At 45.4% G+C, this 21,539-nt stretch overlaps 1 protein-coding gene across 2 annotated transcripts in view; it reads right to left on the bottom strand.

Moving 5' to 3' along the window:
• PRDM10 (PR/SET domain 10) overlaps positions 1-21,539 on the bottom strand; it is a 1,088,540-nt gene that overhangs the window by 379,960 nt on the left and 687,041 nt on the right. The window lies entirely within an intron of this gene.

Below are 21,539 nucleotides of genomic sequence, written 5' to 3'. Positions count from 1 at the left end.
CCTGCATTTCCTTGAATTCAGACTGTTCAGTATGTGTGCTCATTTTTTGTTTTAATTGAGACATTAGGAATTGCTGATATTTCAGCATGTGAAACTGACAATTTAATGCTCTCATAGCCAGAGTTGCTGAGGTGTATATTTTCTTTCCCCATCTATCCAAGGCTCTGGAATCCCTTTCAGAGGGCACAGGAGTTTTAGCCATAGAAGCTTTAGCTCCCTTAGGACCCTGGGAAATTGTTTCTGGGTCAGCCACAGGGCTTTTATAAAGGAATTTGTGTGAGTCTGGTACTCTGTAGTATCTGTCTGGTTTGGCTGGAGCAGGAGGTAGAGAGTCTGGATTTAGACTAGACTCCAAGTAAACATCATCCACAATATCTAAAACTGGAGGGATAGCAAGAGGTCTGTGCTGGGGTAGTAAAAGGAACTCTTGGAGCCTTTTCTTAGAATCAGAGTAGTCCTGGCCTTCACAGTGGAAATGTTCCCTCATGGTATGTAAAGTTTCCCCAAAGGAGTAGTCTTCAGGGGGAGATGCTGAGGGAATACAGTCTTCAGCATCAGAGTCTTCATAAGGTGGAAAAGTGTAATCCTGTTCCTCAGGAGAATCTGAGGAAATTGAAACCTGGTCAGAGGAAGCATAATCCTCCTCTTGTCTTGGTCTTTTATCAGGGGGGATGGGAACCCCTGATTAGGGTAATCAAATCTTCAGCCATCTTAAGCATCTGTTTCTTAGGCATGGGGCCTTGAACTGTAGACTGATGTACAGTCTTCTTTGGTTTTAAAGGAGTTTTAAGCTTAGCATAAGATTTAATGGTGAGTGTAGTCGGACTGAAGACACCTTCTGCAATCGAAGGTGTTTCCACTGCACCGGGGTCTACTTCTGCTCCGGTGTCGGAAGGCCTAATGAAGATGGCTGCGTTGGCCTAGTAGACTCCGCTTGAGAGTCCGCAGCTGTCTGGGGTTCCAGTTCTGCAGTTGTCAGGGGCTGCGTAGGCGCCTCAGTGAAAACCGGAGAACCGGCGACAGGCCCAGCAGAGGCCTCGGAGTCTGGCTTGTTCCTAGGCTGCCTGTCCTTATCCTTGCGTTTTTTATGCATGCCGGTCGTCGGCTGCTCCGACGGCATGATATAATTAAATTTCCTACCAAAGTAATGTTGTGCGAAGTCAAACGGCGCTTGATAGTTAGTTTATTAAACCTAGACAAAACCGACAATCTGTGACGTCGTGGTCTGGAACTAGGCAAGGAATACAATAGGAATGGAAGTCCTTATGAGGTATTTGCTTCCCACAAGAAATGCAATTGTTAACCTTTTCTGATATCGGACTGAGGCAAGAAAAGGTTCCCCAACGGGGTACTTAGCTTTATTGAAGACTTCGGACTGAAATTCTAATCGAAAATCTCAGGTGTCGGCCGACCGGCACTTGCGAACTGCTTCTGCTTCGGGCACCGCACGGCAAGAAAGACTGAAGAAAATGGTGTCGGATGCCTCTTGTATACCCCTGGCACACTGACGTCCGGGAAGAAGCGACAGCAACCGACGCTGGACCAAGACTTTGGAACTCGGGCTGACTGCGGGACCGCCTGACGGCAGGATAACCCAAGTGTGATGACTGCAGCAGGGTAACACGATGAACATCAGGCCATAGGTCCCCAGTCTTTTTTGGCACTAAAAAGAACCTGGAATAGATGCCTAATCCAGACTGATCCAGGGGGATGGGCTCAATGACTCGTTTCCTTAGCAGCTTTTTTATTTCGAGTGCTGCTGCCTCCCTTTGTGTAGGTAGAACGTCCGGGAGATGTTTTGGTGGAATTGGGAGGATTCAAAAAGGGGATTGTATACCCTCTGGATATTATTTGAAGCACCCAACGGGTCTGATGACACTGACTCCCATGCTGTCAGGTGCATCGAAAAACGACCCTCGACTGCCACCAGAGCAGAGCAGTCGGGCAACCCCTCAGGGCTGCTGCGCGGGCTTGTCCAAGAACGGTTCTGGAGACTCAAAATTTCTCGGACCCCCCCCCCCGCCCCTGGGCTGGCATCTGTCCTGACCCCCTCTGCCTCTAGAGGAAAGTGAGTCCCAACTGTCCCGGGAATACTGAGACTTCCGGAGCCACATCTTCTTTTGCACCCTCCGATTCCTGGAGAAGGATCTTTGGGGGTTAGAGAAGTGGATTCCAATGGCAGACAGTGTCTTCCCATCCTTCTCACTCTGGACTAATGTCTCACAAACAGTCTTCCCAAACAAGGAAGCACCATCGGAAGGGGCATTCACAAAAGAAGCCTTAAAGGGTTCCGTGAATTGACAAGGTCTAAGCCAGGTGTGTTTGCCTTATGGCAGTGCCGAACCCGGTAGCCCTTGCTGCTCCTTCAGTGGCATGTGAGAAGAGGCGCATGGACATATTTGTAACTGCTTTGGGAGTGGCCATCCTCACAGAGAATGTGCGTTTATTCTCTGGAGACATGGACTCTGGGGCCGACTCAGTGAACTCCGTGAAAAGATCTCGCTGTAGTCTAGTTATGTGGGTCAAATAGTTCAGCGCCCTTATAGAAAAGGCGGCTGAAGCATATGTCCACTTTCCCAGACGACCCATCATCCTGGACTGTCAATTGGGGGGAATGGACCATAGAACTTTCCTGGGCTCGTGCTTTCTTAGTGGCAGGTGCTACCACCATGGCATCCACTGGGGACCCCTTGTTCCAACTCAGTCTACTGGAGGGTTCAGGATCTTATCGGGTGCCTGGGAATTGGCTCTACAGTGTCCGGCTCCTTTGATGCCCTGGTGGTAATGAGGTCCACCAAGGGATCCATGGGGGGGACACCCAGGAGGTAGAAGGGCCCGTGCCGAAGGCCTCCAGTAACACCGACTCGTCTGAGGAAGGTTTGGGGGTGGACGAGCCCCCCCGATGGCTGAGGATTTCCATGATGTCTCCAAAGGAGACATCGTCGGAGGTTTGATCTGGGGGACCCTTCCCCTTCCTCCAAGTCAGTATCCTCAGTGAGGGACTCCGGAGAGGAGTCCAGGTGCCTCTTTTTGCACGTTCGTTTGGGAGGGATCTCTTCCATGGGACTCTCCGGAGAGGATTCGCAAACATGTGGTTCCTCGAGGGAAAGAGTATGGGGCACATCGAACACAGGCGAGGGAGTTGGTGCGGAATCCGATGAGATGGTCAAGGGCCACGGTCCCCTGGAGAGAGCCCTCTCCACCACGTCGAAAGCCAAGAGAGAGGGAGCCTTCTGAGAAACTAGCAAGGAAACTGCACTCCCCAATCTGGCATGGGGATTGGAGCAGAGCTCGACGGAGCTGAGATACCGAGGGGTAGGCCTTGACCCGACAGCATCGGAGCCAAAGGAGAAAGACCCAACTCCTCAGATCCGATGTCCAGGCTTCGGCTCAGAGAGCCGCTTGGTTCCGAACCAGTCAGATCCAACGTGTTCAAGGTAATAGCCGACATCAAGGTACACGGTTCCATCGGCGCCAACCCCCTGACTCCAGGACATCTCGGATGCAAGAACTCCAATACCGGAGGTTGGACCGGAGAAGGAGATAGTGGGGCAAAGAAAGGAAGTGAACTCCCCACTTTGTAGGGAGAGGGGTCTGGTAAGTTCCCCCATCTGAATCTGGGTGTGAATAAACTTTCACATCATTTTGTCCATGTCCGCTTCAGATAGACTTCTGGTGGATTGCGATGCGGCCACCGACACCGGCCGGGAGGGTCAGTGGTCGGAGGCCCTGGAAAGAGGTCTAAGCTCCTCCAGCTTCGGTGAAAATTTCAGTGATTGGAGCCGAGGAGAAGCTGGCCTCGAAAAAGCTGTCTGTTTATGGGGAGGACCCACCGGATCCGACTGGTCCGTGGATCTCTTCCTCCTTTTGTCTCTCCCTCTCTATGTCTTTGCTCCTCTCTTTTTTTGATTCCCTATCTACAGGCCTCTGTCCAAGAGGATGAGTCCCAGCCTGGGAGGGAGAGGAGGAGATGGTGGCTGAAGGTGAAGGTACGGTCACGGGCATGACCACAATAGAAGAAGAGGCAGCCACCCTAGTAGCAGGGAGAAGTCCCTCGAGGATCAATTTTGCCCTATGATCCTTTAGGGCCCTGGGGTTGAACCCCGCACAAATAGGGCAGTTCGAAGAAAGATGGGCTGCCCCCAGACACACAACGCACAGAGTGTGGCCATCTGCTGAGGACAACTTATGGCCACAATCTGTGCATTTTCTAAAGAGCAGCTTGGCCCGCTGATCTGCCATACCAACACAGAAGGTACGATGTACCAAAAAGTTTAAACTAAACTACCCGACCCCAACACTCACATACACTCACTCGCAAGGAGGGGGAAGGGAAATAAGGCCTGTTCTACCTACAACACAGAAAACTTTTTTTTTTTTTTTTGTGACTGGAAACGTGAAGCAAAATGAGGGAAGGGAAGGCAAGGGACACAAGGAAACCTACCTACACTAACAGCAACTCAAACACCCACATAAAACAGTAGAAAAAGTACCTACCACACCTGTAGCTCTAGACCACACTGCTTGACAAAGCCGCGGCAAACAAGATCTGAGGGAAGGAAGGAGATGAAGAGTTATTATGGGTAAGGGGAGGAGCTTGGAGCTCGGATCAGATGCTGGTGAAACTGCCGTCTCTGATCTGATCCGGATCAAACAACCCACAGGTTGATGATCAAATGAAGTTTACTTCAGATTGGCCATCCAGTTGCCAATGTTTTGAGGATATAGGGACGGTTAAGGGGCAAGGGCTGAAGCTGGGGAAGGGAGAAGTGGTATACAGTCACTGTTTCTCTTTATTATGGGTTTTGCCCGGAGGACACAAGGCCTCACTTTTATCATCAGTCTGCCACTTTCTCTTATGAGTAGCCCTTCTACCTTTTGGCTGTTTGCCTTTCCATTGTCTCTGGTAATAGGGCATTCTTTAGCAGGGACTGCTGTATTTGGGAAAGGGATGGGTGGAAAAGTTGTTTGACTGGCTCTACAGTTTTCCCCTTCTTCTCCAGTTTCTTAAACATTTCTGGAGATGGGTTCCCCAAAGAGCAACTCCTTTTAAAAAGAGGCATTAAGGAGCTGGAGGAGCTGCATACTGACTTCTGGTGGTGTATGAAATTCCAGCCAACACATCCTGATTAAAAACTCCACAGCATCATACCCTCATCTGACAGCATACCTGTCAACCTACATGGCAATGCTGTCTTCAGTCATAACAGAAGCCTTGAGAGTTTCATCCCGTAGCATCCTTTGAGCTTTCGGCCCGATACTTAATCATTAGCATAACAGCTCAGAACCCTGAAAGCTATGGTTGCTGATATGCATGGTTTCTCCCCAAAGCAATCAAGGATCTAACTTTCTAGTCAGTGAAGAGTACTTTTCCCCGGAACCAGCCTTGTTCCACAACAGAATCTATGGAATGTACAAGCTGGATATCCTACTGGAATTTTGTAAAAAAACATAACAAAAAACAAAAACAGAAGGGCCTTTAAGCAGATGGTTTGGAATCCGGTACTAAAGATGCCGATGCACAAGCATCCTGAGAGGTTTCCAAAACTTGGACAGTGAGAGGATTAGGAGGGTCGAGTTCCAGCAAGACCATAAATCTTTTCTGGGATGATGTGACTTGTTTGGTTTGCCACTTGAAATGATCTATCATCAATGTCAGTGTCCCCTAAATGAAAGGTCTTCCAAGGAAAAATCAGAAAAACAGCATGTCCTCAACATCTGACTCTAGGAATAAGGTCAGCTAGGACCTACAGTCCAACTGCTTCTCAAGCTGTGAAAAGTAGGAGTCTCTCTGTGTCTTTTTTTTCTCCACTGGAGAGATCTTTCTCTCTCATTTTACAGAGTAGACTCCTGAGACATAGCTGGCCAGGGTCTGGCTGTATGTTTTTAATAAAATGGAGAAAACTCTGAGTGAACTTAAGCCAGTTCCGTGGTGAAGGCTGGGCACATAGCCAACCTTAGAGGAATAGGCCAACTAGGCGGCCGCCTAGGGTGCAGCTGTAGCAGGGGCACTTTTTCCAGTATTTACTTGGTGTAGGTAGACCAGGATGGGGGCACTGGGTGGTGTAGGGAGCGCCGTGGAGTCCTTTTGCTTAGGTCACCAGTTGATCCAAGGCTGCTCCTGGCTGGGAGGTTGTTTGGGGGGAGGACCGACCACGTGAGAGAGGCTGTCTGCTGCACAGATGTAATAATACTGGGTGAGCAGCCTATCATTGGGGATTTGCAATCTCATGGGAGCATTTCTAAGCTGCACCTCATCAGTGCAAACATCATCTAATTATTATGATAGTAATGTCATACTCTCCTTCCTTATACACAACGTATTCCTCAAGTTTGGATGCCTGGGGGATCCTGTGCCCAATTCAATAGGAGTAAACTCCTTTGGTCTGGGAGGACATGTAGTTGCCAGAGGCATCTTCTTTCTTCTTTCGGCTTTTCCCGGTTAGGGGTTGCCACAGCGAACTCCGGTCTGCTAATGATTGGCAGTAGATTTTTATGGTGCCGAGGTGCCAGCTCGACGCCTAACCTTCAACAAGGGCACACCCATTCACGCATGTCTTTCAAGCGCCACTCGACTGCAGGGAGGACATGCAGACTCCACACAGAAGGCGCTCCAGCCGAGAATCGAACAGGAGAAAGTACAGTTGTGTACCTACCATAAATGTAGATGTTCGAGTGTATTCACTGTTGCAGTCATTACTCTTGGGTTATCCTGCTGGCATGCTACCTGCAGTCGGCCTGAATTCCAAAGTCTTGGTCCTGCATCGGTTGCTGTCGCCTCTTCCCTGACGTCAGTGTGCCAGGGGTATAAAAGATGCAGTCGAAGCCATTTTCTTGCCCCAGATGTCAGGTGCCCCCAAAAGGTAGGCTAAATAGATTATGCCAATAAACATGCATACACTAAAGTAAACATTTCCTTCATCTACAAGCAAATACACCACATAGGTTGTATAGAATAGAGAAGTACAGATAAGACCCAGCAAATGAAAGGGGGATGGTGGGAGGGTAACCTGGACTGCAACAGTGAATACACTCGAACATCTACATTTATGGTAGGTATACAACTGTACTATGTTCATTGTGTTTCACTGTTGCAGTCATTACTCTTGGGTTGAATCCCAAAGCTGAGGATGGGTGGCTGGGCTAAACAGGATTAGGAGAGGCTATGAGGCCCTGCAGAACTGCAGTGGCAAAGCCTGCTCTGGATTTAGAGTAGAGAGGCAAGTGGTAGTGCTTTGTAAAAGTGAGCACTGAACTCCACTTGCAGCCTCTAAGATGTCTTTGGTTGGTACTCCTCTGAGGAAGGCTGCTGAAGTGGCTGCTGCTCTGGTAGAATGTGGCCTAATGCCCTTAGGCACTAATTTGCCATGCTGAGAGTAGCAGAAACGAATGCAGTGGCCTATCCATTTTGAAACAGTCTGTTCTGAGATAGCCTTTTCTTGTGATCCTGCAGCATATGCCACTAAAAGTTGTTCAGTCTTTCTGAAAGCTTTAGTTCTGTCCAAGTAGAAGCGTAGCTGTCTGTGTATGTCCAAAGAATGCAGAAGTCTCTCACCCTTGTTCTTTGGGTTTGGATAAAAGGTAGGCAAGTGAATGGTTTGGTTAAGGGCCACACTGGACACCACCTTAGGCATAAATGTAGGGTTCGTCCTCAGAGACACCCTGTCTGGATGGAAAATGATAAAAGGTTCCTCAGCCTTGAGTGCCTGTAACTCCGAGACTTGTCTTGCAGAGGTTATTGCTAGGAGCAGAGCTGTTTTCCAGGATAAGAATTTTATATCAGCTGTTGAGGCTGTCTCAAAAGGAGGCAGTGTGAGTTTTTCCAAGACATACTTGAGGTCCCATGCTGGAGTTGGTGCTCTCCTTGGAGGTCTTATGTTTCTGGCCCGTCTGAGGTACTGCCTTATTAAAGCATGAGAAAAAAATAGGTGGTTCCATATTGTAATGGGCTGAAATAGCAGATGCATGAATCTTAATTGATGAAAAGGATAGGCCTTTGTCCAGCATCTCAGTTAAGTATTGTAAAATCTGAGGAATATTTGGTACAAACGTGTCAATTCCTTGTTCCTGGTTCCAAGCACAGAATCTCTTCCATTTTTCTGCATAAGATTTTCTGGTATTGGGCCTCCTGTCCTCCAAGATAACATCAATTACAGCTTTGGAAAGAGGAGTGTTCTGAATGGCTACATTATCCGCCATGCTGCCAGATTTTAGGTCCTGAGTTGGCTGTGCAGGATCTGATTGTTTTGTTGGGTCAGTAAGTGAGAAGTTTGAGGCAATGTCCAGGCTGGACCTTGAGACAAGTTCTTTAGGATTGGGTACCAGTGCTGGCGTGGCCAGTCTGGGGCAATCAGTATCATTTTTGGCTTCTCTTGTCTGACCTTTAGGAGTACCTTGGGGAGGAGAGGCAGTGGAGGAAAGGCAATATACAGTTAGGTTTTTCCAGCCGACGGATAGGGCATCCACTTTCCATGCTTGCTTGTGATAAATCCTTGTGCAGAATCTCCGTAGTTGGCAGTTGTGAGGGGAGGCAAATAGATCTATGTCTGGGCATCCCCATTTCCTTGTTATCATGCTGAAGACTTGTGGATCCAGTTTCCACTCGTGGGGATCCATGAGGTTTCTGCTTAGTTCGTCTGCCAGAGTATTTATTTTTCCTGGCAGGAATTGTGCTTGCAGGTGAACTTGATAAGTCAATGCTGTGTCCCACAAAGTCATGGCTTGTCTGCAGAGGGGGTAGGAATGTGTGTCTCCCTGCTTGTTTATGTACCACATAACTGTAGTATTGTCCTTCTTTATCAGTAGTTGCCCTGGATGAAATAGATCCTTGAAAGCTGTCAGGGCATTCTGAACAGCTAGCATCTCTTTTTGATTGATATGAAGATGCATCTGGCTTGCGGGCCCTATGCCCTGAATACATTTTCCTGCCATGTGGGCCCCCCAGGCATAATCTGACACATCCGTTGTTAGTGTCTGCCTGGCTGTGGGTAAAGTGAATGGCTGTCCTTTGTTGTGGTGACAGGCCTGTGCCCACCATTGAAACTCCTGTTGCAGGCAGTGAATGAGGGTAATTAATGTTTCCAGGCTGTGGCAATGTTGAGTCCAAACACTTTTTAGATACCATTGTAGTTTCCTCATATGCAGTCTGGCATATGGAATTAGCAGAATGCAGGATGCCATGAAGTCCAAAGCCTGAAGAATTTTTCTTGCAGATAACTGGGTCTTTGTTGCCAACATTTTGAAATAAGAAGTCAGTTGCCTTTGCTTGTCTGGCGTGAGATAAGCCATCTGGGCAGTTGTATTTAAGCTTGCACCCAGAAATATTATCTCTTGACAGGGTACTAGTTTTGATTTCTTTTCGTTTACTGTGTGCCCTAGGCAAATTAGTAATCTTTTTACAAACGCCACATGCTTTAGTAGAATGTCTTTGTTCTCTGCTTGAATAAGGCAGTCGTCCAAGTAAGGATATATTTGAATTCCTCTCTGTCTGCAAAATGCAATTACTGGTGCTACGCATTTTGTGAAGACCCTGTGCGCAGTAGATAAGCCAAAGGGCAGTGCAGACAATTGGTAGTGCATTGAGCCAGCTATGAATCTGAGGTATCTTCTGCAAGATTGTCTGATTGGGACATGCAGGTATGCCTCTTTTAGGTCCAAAGTTACGAGCCAAGCCTTCTTGCCCAACATGGGCAGTAGCTGCTGCAGAGTCAGCATTTTGAATTTTGGAATGTCCAGAAATGTGTTTAGAGTAGACAGGTCCAGTATTGGTCTCCAGGCTTTGTCCTTTCTGGGCACCAAGAAAAGTCTCGAGTAAGATCCTTGTCCCTGCTCTTGTTGTGGTACCTGTTGAATGGCCCTCATGTCCATGAGGGATGAAACTTGCTTTTGTGCCTCTGCCCATTGATTGTGTGGCAGGTCTGGCATAGCTTTTGCCCTTGGCAGGGTGTAAAAGAGTAACCTGTAGCCTTGAGACACTATGTTCAAGACCCATTTGTCCTGGGTAATCATGTGCCAATTTGGTGAAAAAAGTGCTAGTTTTCCCCCTAAGGGGGCTGCCAAAAATAAGTGCTTGGTTCTGGCAGAGGAAAGTCATTGGGACTGTTTCCTGTATGGTTGTGATTTGTCTTCTCCGCTTTTGGAGGTAGAAGCACCCCATTGTTTAGGCCTGTATGAGCCTTGGGGCTGGGATCTGCCTCTGGGGCATCTGTATCATTGTGGCCTGTCTGACACTGGAAAGGACCAATTCTTTGTAGTCCAGTTCCTGCTAAATTTGGGTGGCTGTACCTGTAGGAAATTCTTAACTGTCTGCATGGATTTCGCTTTATCCTCCATTTTCTTCAACACCTTTTCTGCCTTAACACCAAACAAAGTATCATGCTGTAATGCAGCATCCAATAATTTTGCTTTAACATGATCAGGCAGATTCTGTTTCTTTAACCAAGCATGCCTTCTGATGACAGAACCCGTAACAGCGGCCCTGCAAGAGGCCTCCAGTGAATCAAAACCACATTGCAAAGTATGTAAACCACACAAAGTAAAAAACTAAAATAACTGAAATAAGCGGAATCGGACAAAGCAGCTACAGCACGGACTGTTTAATGTTAGCGCTTTCGGTTAAGGATATTCCTCCACCTTCTTCAGACATATACAATACCAAACACACAGCACAGCTTTTTATACATAACAAGCAACTAATTAAAAACAATTGAAATAATTAATTAAATTAAACACTTAATTGTGTACAACGCAATAATTTAAAGGGCTAATACCTTTAACCAAGTACATGATTTTTTTTAAAAATATGATAGTACAATTAACTAAACCATGTTCTCTACATGAATTTCTTATAGGTAAAAATCTGTAATAGTAAAATGTTTATATTATTGAAATATTTATATTAAAGTTAATAAAAACAGGACAGTAACATCAAATCCAACTATTATCAACCCTCCAGCATACATGTAAATATGTTATTATATAGAAGTTCTGTGCAATTAAATAGCACTACATCCTGTGTGGAGAAACCAAACTACTTCATAAATGCATCTACATGTATTCTCTATAAAAATAAAAATAAAAATAAACCAGTAATAAAAAATAATAACAACAATAGTAATAACTACTTTTTGTTAATAACATTATCACTATTTGAAAGAAACCAAAAAAGCATGATATGTACCAACAAAACATCACTTGGTACATTAGGTACCAAGATGACATGTGTTTTTATGGAAAGGTTCATTAGATTCGATTCCTGAATTTATTAACAGCATTTCAAAAATGACCGATTTCCTACAATTTACCTATTCCATTGGGGTAGAGGACATTTGCTTCTTAGATGTCAAACTGAGTAAGGACATTGCTAATAGTAAATTCAAGTCAGTGATCCACAGAAAGCTAACTCATTCAAATTCCTATCTCCACTTCTCTAGTAGCCACCCTTTTCACCAAAAGAGAAGTGTGGTGAAAGGGCAATTTGTCAGAATGGTGTCTGAAAAACAGGATTTCATTAGCGAATGTGAAAACTTAAGTTTAAAGTTTTCCATGAGAGGCTATCCGGATTCTCTAATAAAAGAGGTAATGGACGAAGTTCAGGTTAAAAGAGAATCAGGCCATTTTAGGCCATTATTGGGAGGGGGAACAATGCATGCAATACAGAAGATCAAAATAGGAGAACTACCATCTATTAATTTCCTTTTTACTTATTGCATAGATTTCAACCTAATTAGGGGCATCATCTCCAAAAATTGGAACATTATTTTGGAGGACCAGTCTTTGGCCAAAGTGATAGGAAATCATCCAACTTTCACTTGTGAGATCGCAGATACACCCCAGGAGTTACCTCAGTGTCACTGCTCGACAGAAGCACAGCAAAATAATGGGCATAGTTTCTCCAAACTAAAGGGGTGGCGTAAGCCACAAAACTATGGGCTAGGCTTATAAATGCCCTCGGGCAGATAGCCTAGTATGAACCTATGAACATATAGGAGAGGGGTTAATTTAAAGAATCTTGTCGAAAAGACAACTGTTAAAACCAGAATGATTAGTACGGGCATGTCCAAATGTGGGATGTGCCCACAGTGTAAACATATTTTACCAGGCAATAAGGTTAACATCAGTGGTAAAAATTATTCGATCAATGACAAGTATAATTGTGAAACTAAAGGTGTAGTGTATGTTGCTTTGTGTAGGAGATGTCCCTCGTTTTACATTGTTAAAACAGAGAGGTCATTAAAGAAAAGAGTTTATGAACACTTATATGCTATAGGGAGAAGGGATATGACCAATGCACTTGCCAAGCATATTTGTGAATATCCTGAGCACTCTTTTGTTTTCTGTTGTACAGCAGGTCAAAACACACCTCAGGGGGGGCCCATGGCAACTATGGCTTGAAGAACAGGAGGTCTTATGGCAAATTAGAACACTTGCCCATTTACCCCCAGGGTTGAATGAGTATGCATCTATTAAATGCATTCTCAAATTAAAAGCACTGAAGAGATGAGGTTATTATTACGCTTTCTCACTATTGGGATAACATCTCTATGGTTTATGTATGAATTGAGAGTTAGACAGACCCATGAAACAAACATTTGGTTTCTTTCAAATAGTGATAATGTTATTAACAAAAAGTAGTTATTACTATTGTTGTTATTTTTTATTACTGGTTTATTTTTATTTTTATAGAGAATACATGTAGATGCATTTATGAAGTAGTTTGGTTTCTCCACACAGGATGTAGTGCTATTTAATTGCACAGAACTTCTATATAATAACATATTTACATGTATGCTGGAGGGTTGACAATAGTTGGATTTGATGTTACTGTCCTGTTTTTATTAACTTTAATATAAATATTTCAATAATATAAACATTTTACTATTACAGATTTTTACCTATAAGAAATTCATGTAGAGAACATGGTTTAGTTAATTGTACTATCATATTTTTAAAAAAATCATGTACTTGGCTAAAGGTATTAGCCCTTTAAATTATTGCGTTGTACACAATTAAGTGTTTAATTTAATTAATTATTTCAATTGTTTTTAATTAGTTGCTTGTTATGTATAAAAAGCTGTGCTGTGTGTTTGGTATTGTATATGTCTGAAGAAGGTGGAGGAATATCCTTAACCGAAAGCGCTAACATTAAACAGTCCGTGCTGTAGTTGCTTTGTCTGATTCCGCTTATTTCAGTTATTTTAGTTTTTTACATTGCAAAGTATACTTTCCCACTTGTTCAGCTGCATGCAATAAATCCTGCATTTCCTTGATATCAGAACATTGAGAATTTGTCAACATTTTCTGTTTAAGCAGTGACATTAAATATTGCTGATATTTAAGCATATGAAACTGACAATTTAAAGCCCTTACAGCCAAGGTAGCAGAAGTGTAAACTTTTTCCCCCATCTGTCCAGTGTCCTAGAATCCCTATCAGAGGGGACAGGATTTTTTTGCAGTGGAAGCCTTGACCCCTTTGGGACCCTGAGAAATAGTTTCTGGGTCAGTAGCAGGGTTTTTATATAGAAATTTATGAGAGTCTGGAACCCTGTAGTATCGGTCTAGCTTAGCAGGTGCAGGGGGGTAAGGAGTCAGGAGACAGGCTGGACTCTGAAAATACATCTACAATGTCTAGAACAGGTGGAATAGCAAGAGGTCTGTGCTGAGGTAGTAAAAGAAAGTCTCTGAGCCTTTTCTTAGATTCTGAGTAATCTTGGCTCTCCCGGTGAAAATGCTCCCGTCATGGTATGCAGGGTTTCCCCAAAAGAATAATCCTCAGGAGGAGAGGCTGAAGGAATAGATTCTTCAGCATCAGAATCCTCATAGGGAGGAAAAGAGTATCCCTGTTCAGAAGAGGAATCAGAGGAAATTGAAACCTGATCAGAAGAGTCATATTCTGTCTCTTGCCTAGGCCTCTTATCAGGAGGGGGATGGGAACCTCTGATCAAAGTAATTAGGTCTTCGACCATTTTAAGCATCTGTTTCTTAGGCATGGCTTAGGCATGGAAGTCTGTCCAGGAGAATGCTGTACTTGTTTCTTTGTCTTTAGAGCTGTTTTAGTCTTTGAAGCCGAGGTTGGCTTGACATATAATTGTGTAGGTCTGAAAACACCCTCAGAAGCCGATGCCTGCTCAGCGGCTCCGGACCCATCTGAGGGAATAGTTTCCGAGAGTCCAATACCTTGAGTATCCAGAGGCCTAGTCGGCTCTAAGTGGGAGTCAGAAGTGGCCTGTGGCTCTGAGGTAGCGGGTGTCATTGGCTGCGAAAGCGCCTCACTGAGAACCAGCGAACCGGCAACTGGCCTAGCGGGGGCCTCGTCGTCGGTCTTGGACCTCGGATGCCTGTCCTTTTCCTTTTCCTTGCGCTTTTTATAAACTCTGGTCGTCGGCTGTTCCAACGGCATTATATAATTAAACCTTCGGCCAAAGTAATGAAAGGCAAAATCGTACCAACGCTTAATAGTGCATTGGTTAAATCTAGCACAAAACCGACAGCTAGCAACGTCGTGATCAGGGCCTAGGCAAGGAATACAGTAAGAATGAAAATCCTTATGAGGTATTTGCTTCCCACAAGAAATACAATTGTTAACTTTTTCTGACATCGGTCTGGAGCAAGAAAAAATTTCCCCCAATGGGGTACTTAGCTTTAATGAAGACTTCGGATCTGAAATTCGATTTTGCAAATCTCAGGAGTCGACTGACTGGCACTTGCGAACTGCTTTTGCTTCGGGCACCACTCGGCAAGAAAGACTGAAGAAAATGGTGTCAGCTGCATCTTTTATACCCCTGGCGCACTGATGTCAGGGAAGAGGCGACAGCAACTGATGCCGGACCAAGACTTTGGAATTCAGGCCGACTGCAGGTAGCCTGCCAGCAGGATAACCCAAGAGTAATGACTGCAACAGTGAAACACGATGAACATCCTCTTGATGTGAGGCAACAAAGCTACCACTGCATCACCATGGCTTATTAGGTGCCAAAGGCATAACGGCCTCAAATGGGCAATGCCAGAAACCTTGAAGATAAGAGGTATCAGGTCAAGGGGGTGCAAATATGCCTCCCCAGAGCTACCTCGCTCAGACATAGGGAAGTCCAGACACAAATCAGAAACTTGGTGGTCTCTTGGCCCTTCATCTTCTGGGCCACTTCTCCTTTTTTATACACTTTCTTTTTTTGGTCGATATATCCATGGATGTATGATGCTGCTGTTCAACAGATAACAAGCTTGCATGGTGAGGGCAAAAAACCTGTTTTAGTCTAGGCACAACTGGAGTGTTAACCCCTCTCTCTAATCGTTTTTCTACCAAATTCTATATAAAGAAAACAAATTATGTCACTGGGGAGGCCCTGAACAGTATACAAGAGTGTGTGTGAAACAGGCACAGACAAACTTTTTCCTGTGTGGATATACCATCTGTCGAGTGTGTACTAGTAAATACCTAACTACAGTACAGCAGTCTTACAATTCTCTAAATTGAGTCTTCCCAAAAGGGGGAACTTATCTGCCCAGACTAGAACAGCAGGCCTAGCATGATGCCAGATTGATTAACACAACTGGTTCATTTGACATGCAAAGGTAAAAAGAACTAAAGGTGGAATGGGCTAATGCCACTTTTATATGAAGTGTGTGGACATCTTGATAAAGGTGGAGTCTGCTCAACCAAGGGTAAAGGATGCTTAGCTCTGGAAAACTAACAGGATGCCTTGACTCCAAGTGCCAGAGATTGCACTTGGGATGGCTACAACATTAATCAATAACAAGAATATATACAGTGCAGCTCCAGCTACAGCAAGGATAAAGTACAGTTGTGTACACTTACCATAAATGTAGATGTTCGAGTGTATTCACTGTTGCAGTCATCACACTTGGGTTATCCTGCCAGGGGTAGCCCTCAGACAGCCCGAATACCAGAAGCTTAGTATTTCTGTGTCAGTTGCTGTCACTCCAGGACTGACTTCAGGTCATCAGTGGTATAAAAACAGGAAGCAGACACCATTACATCCGTTTTTCTTGCCCGAAATGTCAGAAGCCCCCAGCTAGGTTATGGTGGAATAACACCACCAGTAGAAAGTAAATACCAAATATCACTGTAAGGAGTGAGGAGGAGAGAGAGATAGAGAGAGACAAGGGGGATGGAGGGTGGGAAACCAGGACTGCAACAGTGAATACACTCGAACATCTACATTTATGGCAAGTGTATACAACTGTACTATGTTCTTCGTGTTTCATTGTTACCGTCACCATACTTGGGTTGATTCCCAAAGCTGAAGAAATGGGTGGAGGCAGTCAAGAAGAGTTGGGGCTGGCTAGAATGCCCTGTAGGACTGCGGTTGCAAAGCCTGCCCATGATGTGGAAAAGATAGGCAGGTGGTAATGCTTGGTGAAGGTGTGAACAGAACTCCATGTTGCAGCCTCCAGGATGTCCCTGGTAGGGACCCCTCTGAGAAAAGCTGCAGAGGTGGCAGTTACTCTAGTGGAATGTGTTCTGACCCCCTGTGGGGGTGGTTTCCCGTGGTGTTTGTAACAGAAATGGATACGGTGTGCTACCCATTTGGAATGCTTTGTTTTGATATGGCCTTGCCATCTGCCCCTGCTGGAAAGGTGACCAGTAACTGGTCAGATTTCTTGAAGGACTTAGTCCTATCCAGGCAGAATCTGAGCTGTCTGTGCACATCTAAAGAGTGCAGGATCCTTTCCCCTTATTTTGAGGTGTAGGGAAAAAGGTGGGCAAATGAACAGATTGGTTGAAAGCCACACTGGAGACTAATTTAGGCATGAAAGTAGGGTTAGTCCTGAGGGAGACCCTGTCAGCATGGAAAATGATGAAGGCTTCCACAGCCATGAGTGCTCGTAGCTCAAACACTCTTCTAGCTGAAGTGATGGCCAGAAGCAAGGCTGTTTTCCAAGAGAGGAATTTTTAACTTTGCTGAAACTGCAGGCACAAAGGGGGAGAGTGAGCTTTTCCAACACAAAGTTAAGGTCCAAATTAGGGGTAGGGGCTCTTCTGGGAGGCCTTAAGTTGTTAGCCCCTCTAAGGGGCTGATTGATTAGGGTATGTGAAAATAGGTGGCTCTGTGCTGTAATGAGCAGAGATGGCAGAGACATGGATTTTAATAGAAGAGAAGGATAGGCCCCTGTGAAGCAGGTCTGCTAGGTAATCCAGGATGAGAGGTAAGGAGGGCTGTGCTGGCTCAGCTCCTTTATCCTGGATCCAGGAGCAATAACTTTTCCACTTGTCAGCATAGGATTTTCTAGTGCTGGGTTGTCTGGCCTCACTTATAACGTCCCAGACTTGCTTACTTAGGCTAGCCACTGGAGGAGAGGTCAAGGAATAAGCCAGGCTGCCAGGTTCAGGATCTGCAATTGTGGATGCAAGAACTCTCCCTTTTGCTGCATCAGGAGAGTTAGAATCTGAGGGAGGTGCCATGGAGGCAACGGTGACAGGCTGCGCAATAGTGGGTACCAGTGTTGGCGTGGCCAGTCTGGGGCAATCTGGATTGCCCTAGTTCTTTCCTCCCTTATTTTGAGTAACACCTTTAAAAAAAGAGGTAAAAAAGGAAATGCATAGAGCAAAAGGTTTACCCATTGGAAGGATAGGGCATCCACTTTCCAGGCCTTGCTGTGAGGTTTCCTGGTGCAGAATTTTCTGAGCTGGTAGTTGTTGTGGGAGGCAAACAGGTCCACCTTCGGGGTACCCCATTTCTGTGTTACGAGGCTGAAGGTGCTGTGGTTTAATTACCACTCATGTGGGTCTAGGAGATTTCTGCTTAAGTTGTCTCCAGAGAGTTTTGGTTGCCTGGCAGGAATTGTGCTAGCAGGTGAATCTGCATGGCTGAAGCCGTGTGCCAAAGGACCATGGCTACCTTGCATAGTGGGTAAGAGTAGGTTCCTCCCTGCTTGCTGATGTACCACATCACTGTGGTTTTGTCTGTTTTGATTAGTTGAGGCCCCGGAGAGAGTAGGGGTCTGAAAGTTGTCAGAGCGTGCTGAACAGCTAGTATATCTTTTTGGCTGATGTACAGATGAATTTGATTTGGGCTCCAGTGGCCCTGAATGCACCTGCCGTCGAGGTGTGCACCCCAGGCATAGTCTGATGCATCTGTGGTCAGGGTCTGGGCAGTGTGGGGTTGTGAAAAGGGAAGTCTCTTGTTGTGGTTGCATGCTGCTGCCCACCACATAAAATCTTTCCTTAGACAAGGTATCATCGGTATAATAGTTTCCAGGTCATGAGAATGTTGAAACCAAAGGCTTTTTAAGTACCACTGAAGTTTCCTCATATGCAGTCTGGCATACGGAATTAGTAGAATGCAGGAGGCCAGGAACCCTACAGCTTGAAGGATTTTCCTTGTGGATAACTGGGTTCTGGTGGTCCATTGAGAGAAGTAGACTGTCAGATAGGCTTGCTTTTCTGGAGTAAGGAATGCCATCTGGGATGCTGTGTCCAGGGCTGCTCCCAGGAATACAATTTTATGACTAGGGACTAGTTTGGATTTCTTTTCGTTTATAGTGTACCCCAGTGAGGTCAGTAGATCTTTTACAAATGTCAGGTGCTGTAACAGTTTTTCCTGACTGTCTGTCTGAATCAGGCAGTCATCCAAATAGAGGTAAATTTGAATATTTCTTAGTCTGAAAAAAGCAATAGCTGGAGCCAGGCATTTGGTGAAAACTGTGGGAGCAGTGGATAAGCCAAAGGGAAATGCAGAGAACTGATAACGCATAGATCCTGCCCTGAAACATAGATATTTCCTGCAAGAGTCTCTGATTGGGATGTGCAGATAGGCCTCTTTTACGTCTAGAGTGGCTAAACCAGGCATCTTTGGATAGCATAGGAAGAAGATGTTGGAGGGTGAGCATTTTGAATTTTGGTACCACCAGGAAGGTGTTTAGAATGGATAGATCTAGGATTGGGTGCCAGATGCCATCTTTTCTGGGTACCAGGAAAAGTCTGGAATAGAAACCTTGGCCTATCTGGTCTGCAGGAACAGGCTGAATTGCCCTCATGGAGAGCAGGGAATGAACTTGGTTTTGAGCCTCTGCCCACTGATTTGGAGGAAGATCTGGGAACCCTTTTGGGTTTGGCAGTGTGTGGAAATAAAATTTGTACCCCTGGGACACTATGTTGAGGACCCATCGATCATTGGTGATGGAGGCCCAGTTGTTTGCATTGAAGGGAAGTTTTCCTCCTAGGGGCACAAGCAGGTGGGCAGAGGTAAGAGGTGCAGTTGAAAAGTCATTATGAATTATTTCCATAAGGGGGTGGCTTAGCACTCCATTTTAGAAGTGGAGGCACTCCATTGCTTAGATCTCTGCAAACCCTGAGACTGTTGTCTGGGGGGGGGGGGTCTGTTTCCCCTAGGTCTAGTCTGAGGTGGCTTTGAGGGGTCTGGAAAGGACCAATGTTTTGAGGGGCAATGCCTACTGAATCTTGGAGGCTGGACTTGCAAAAAATCTTTAACTGTCTGCACAGACTTAGCTTTTTCTTCCACCTTCTTTAGAACCTCTTCTCCTTTGGTGTCACACAGATTGTCTTTGTTCAGTGATGCGTCCAATAATTTTGGTTTGACATGGTCTGGCAAGGTCTGTTCCTTAAGCCAAGCATGCCTTCTAAGTACAGAACCTGTGACTGCTGCCCTGCAGGATGCTTCTAGGGCATCAAACCCACACTGCAGGGTATGCCGACTAACTTGGCTTGCAGAATGCATAAGCTCCTGTAATTCTTTATTTTCTGCACAGTCTGTGAAGGTAGATAATTTTGGTACTTCAGCATGTGGAATTGACAATTTAATGCTCTAATGGCAAGAGTTGCAGAGGTGTATACATTTTTACCCTATCTGTCTAAAGCTCGGGAATCCCTGTCTGAGGGGGTGGGATTCTTAGCTGTATTTGCTTTTATTCTCTTAGGTCCTTGAGAGATGACTTTTGGGTCATCAGTAGAATTTTTGAAAAGAAATTTGTGTGAGTCAGCGACTCTGAAGTACCTGTCAGGTTTCCTGGGAGCAGGAGGTAGAGTATCAGGAGTTAGACTGGATTCCATAAAAACATCATCCACAACATCCAGAACAGGAGGAATAGCTAAGGGTCTGTGCTCTGACAAATCTAAAAATTCCTTGAGTCTCTTTTTGGACCGAGGATAATCTTGGCATTCCCAATGGAAATGCTCTCTCAAGGTATGTAGGGTTTCACTAAAAGAAAAATTCTCTGGAGGACAGGCAGAAGGAATGGATTCCTCTGCATCTGAATCCTCATAAGCAGATAAGGGCATGTCTTCATAATTAGAAACCTCAGAGTCGTCGGACTCTTGGGTCAGATAAAGCTGCTGGGGACAAGTCTCTTTCTTTTAGCAGGGGTAGGCTGGCTTCCCATAATCAGCATGATAAGGTCTTCCGCCATTTTAAGCGTCTGAGATTAAGGCATGGAAGCAGGCGCTTGAGGTTGGGTAGTAGTTTTTTTAGGCGTAGTTCATAATCTGGGCCTTAGAAACTCGATAGTTTTGAAAGAACTGAAGACGCGAAAGAAACCGTCTGTTTGTGTCGAATATTGGTAGTGTGAAGAACTTCCTCAGAAGCCGATGCCTGCACAGAGTCTCTGGACCCATCCAAGGTAGAGACATCCGCAGGTTCCGTAGTCAAAGAATAGTCTTGCAGTATACCGGGCTCCAAACGGGTCTCTGTAGTGGCCTGTGAATCTATTGAAGTGGGCATCAGGGGCTGCAAAAGCGCCTCACTGAGTATCGGTGAACTGGCGACTAGCTTAACGGAAGTATCGTCGGCAGTTTTGGACCTGTGCAGTCTTGTCTCTGTCTTTATCCTTACATTTTTTTTCGGAAGATCGGTAGTTGGATGGCTTACCGAAGCCATTTCAGAATACGGATATCGAGAGAGAAAGTATTTAGCTACGATAAGGGCCCAACGACATATAGGTCAGGCATTGAACAAAGTGCAAAACCGGCTATGAGGGAAGTCGTGGTCTGGGCCTAAACAGGTGACGCAGTAAGAATGGAAATGTGTGTGTGGTATTTGCTTTCCACAGGTGAGACAATTGTTAACTTTTTCTGACATCAGTTAGAGCAAGAAAAAAGGATCCCCAATGGGGTACTTAGCTTTAGAAGACTTCAACTTCGGAAACGAAAACTCAGGTAGTGGCCGACCGGCACTCGTGCGAACTGATTCTTGCTTTGGGCAAGAAAGACTGATGTAATGGCATTGGCTGCCTGTTTTTATACCACTGACGACCTGATTTCAGTCCTGGAGCGACAGCAACTGATGCAGAAACACTAAGCCTCTGGTATTCGGGCTGACTGGGGGGTACCCCTGGCAGGATAACCCAAGTGTGAGGACTACAACAGTGAAACAGGAAGAACATCTGTATACTCCCTATTTCACCACATGCCATTGCAATCTATAAAGTGTGCACACTGCTGATGCACTGCCTGCAATATTGGTGCCAGATGTGCGCTTCCATACATTCAGCCCAACTAAGTGAAATGCAATGCTTGATAAGAACAAGCTGGTGTGATGTCAGACTGTTGGTGCACCTGCTCTCTG

This window comes from Protopterus annectens, chromosome 8.part0 (genome assembly GCF_019279795.1).
Source record: "Protopterus annectens isolate FY-2018-M chromosome 8.part0, PAN1.0, whole genome shotgun sequence".
Classification (NCBI taxonomy): Eukaryota; Metazoa; Chordata; order Ceratodontiformes; family Protopteridae; genus Protopterus; species Protopterus annectens.
The sequence above is the reverse complement of the archived record's forward strand: the minus strand, read 5'-3'. Positions and strand labels throughout refer to the sequence as shown.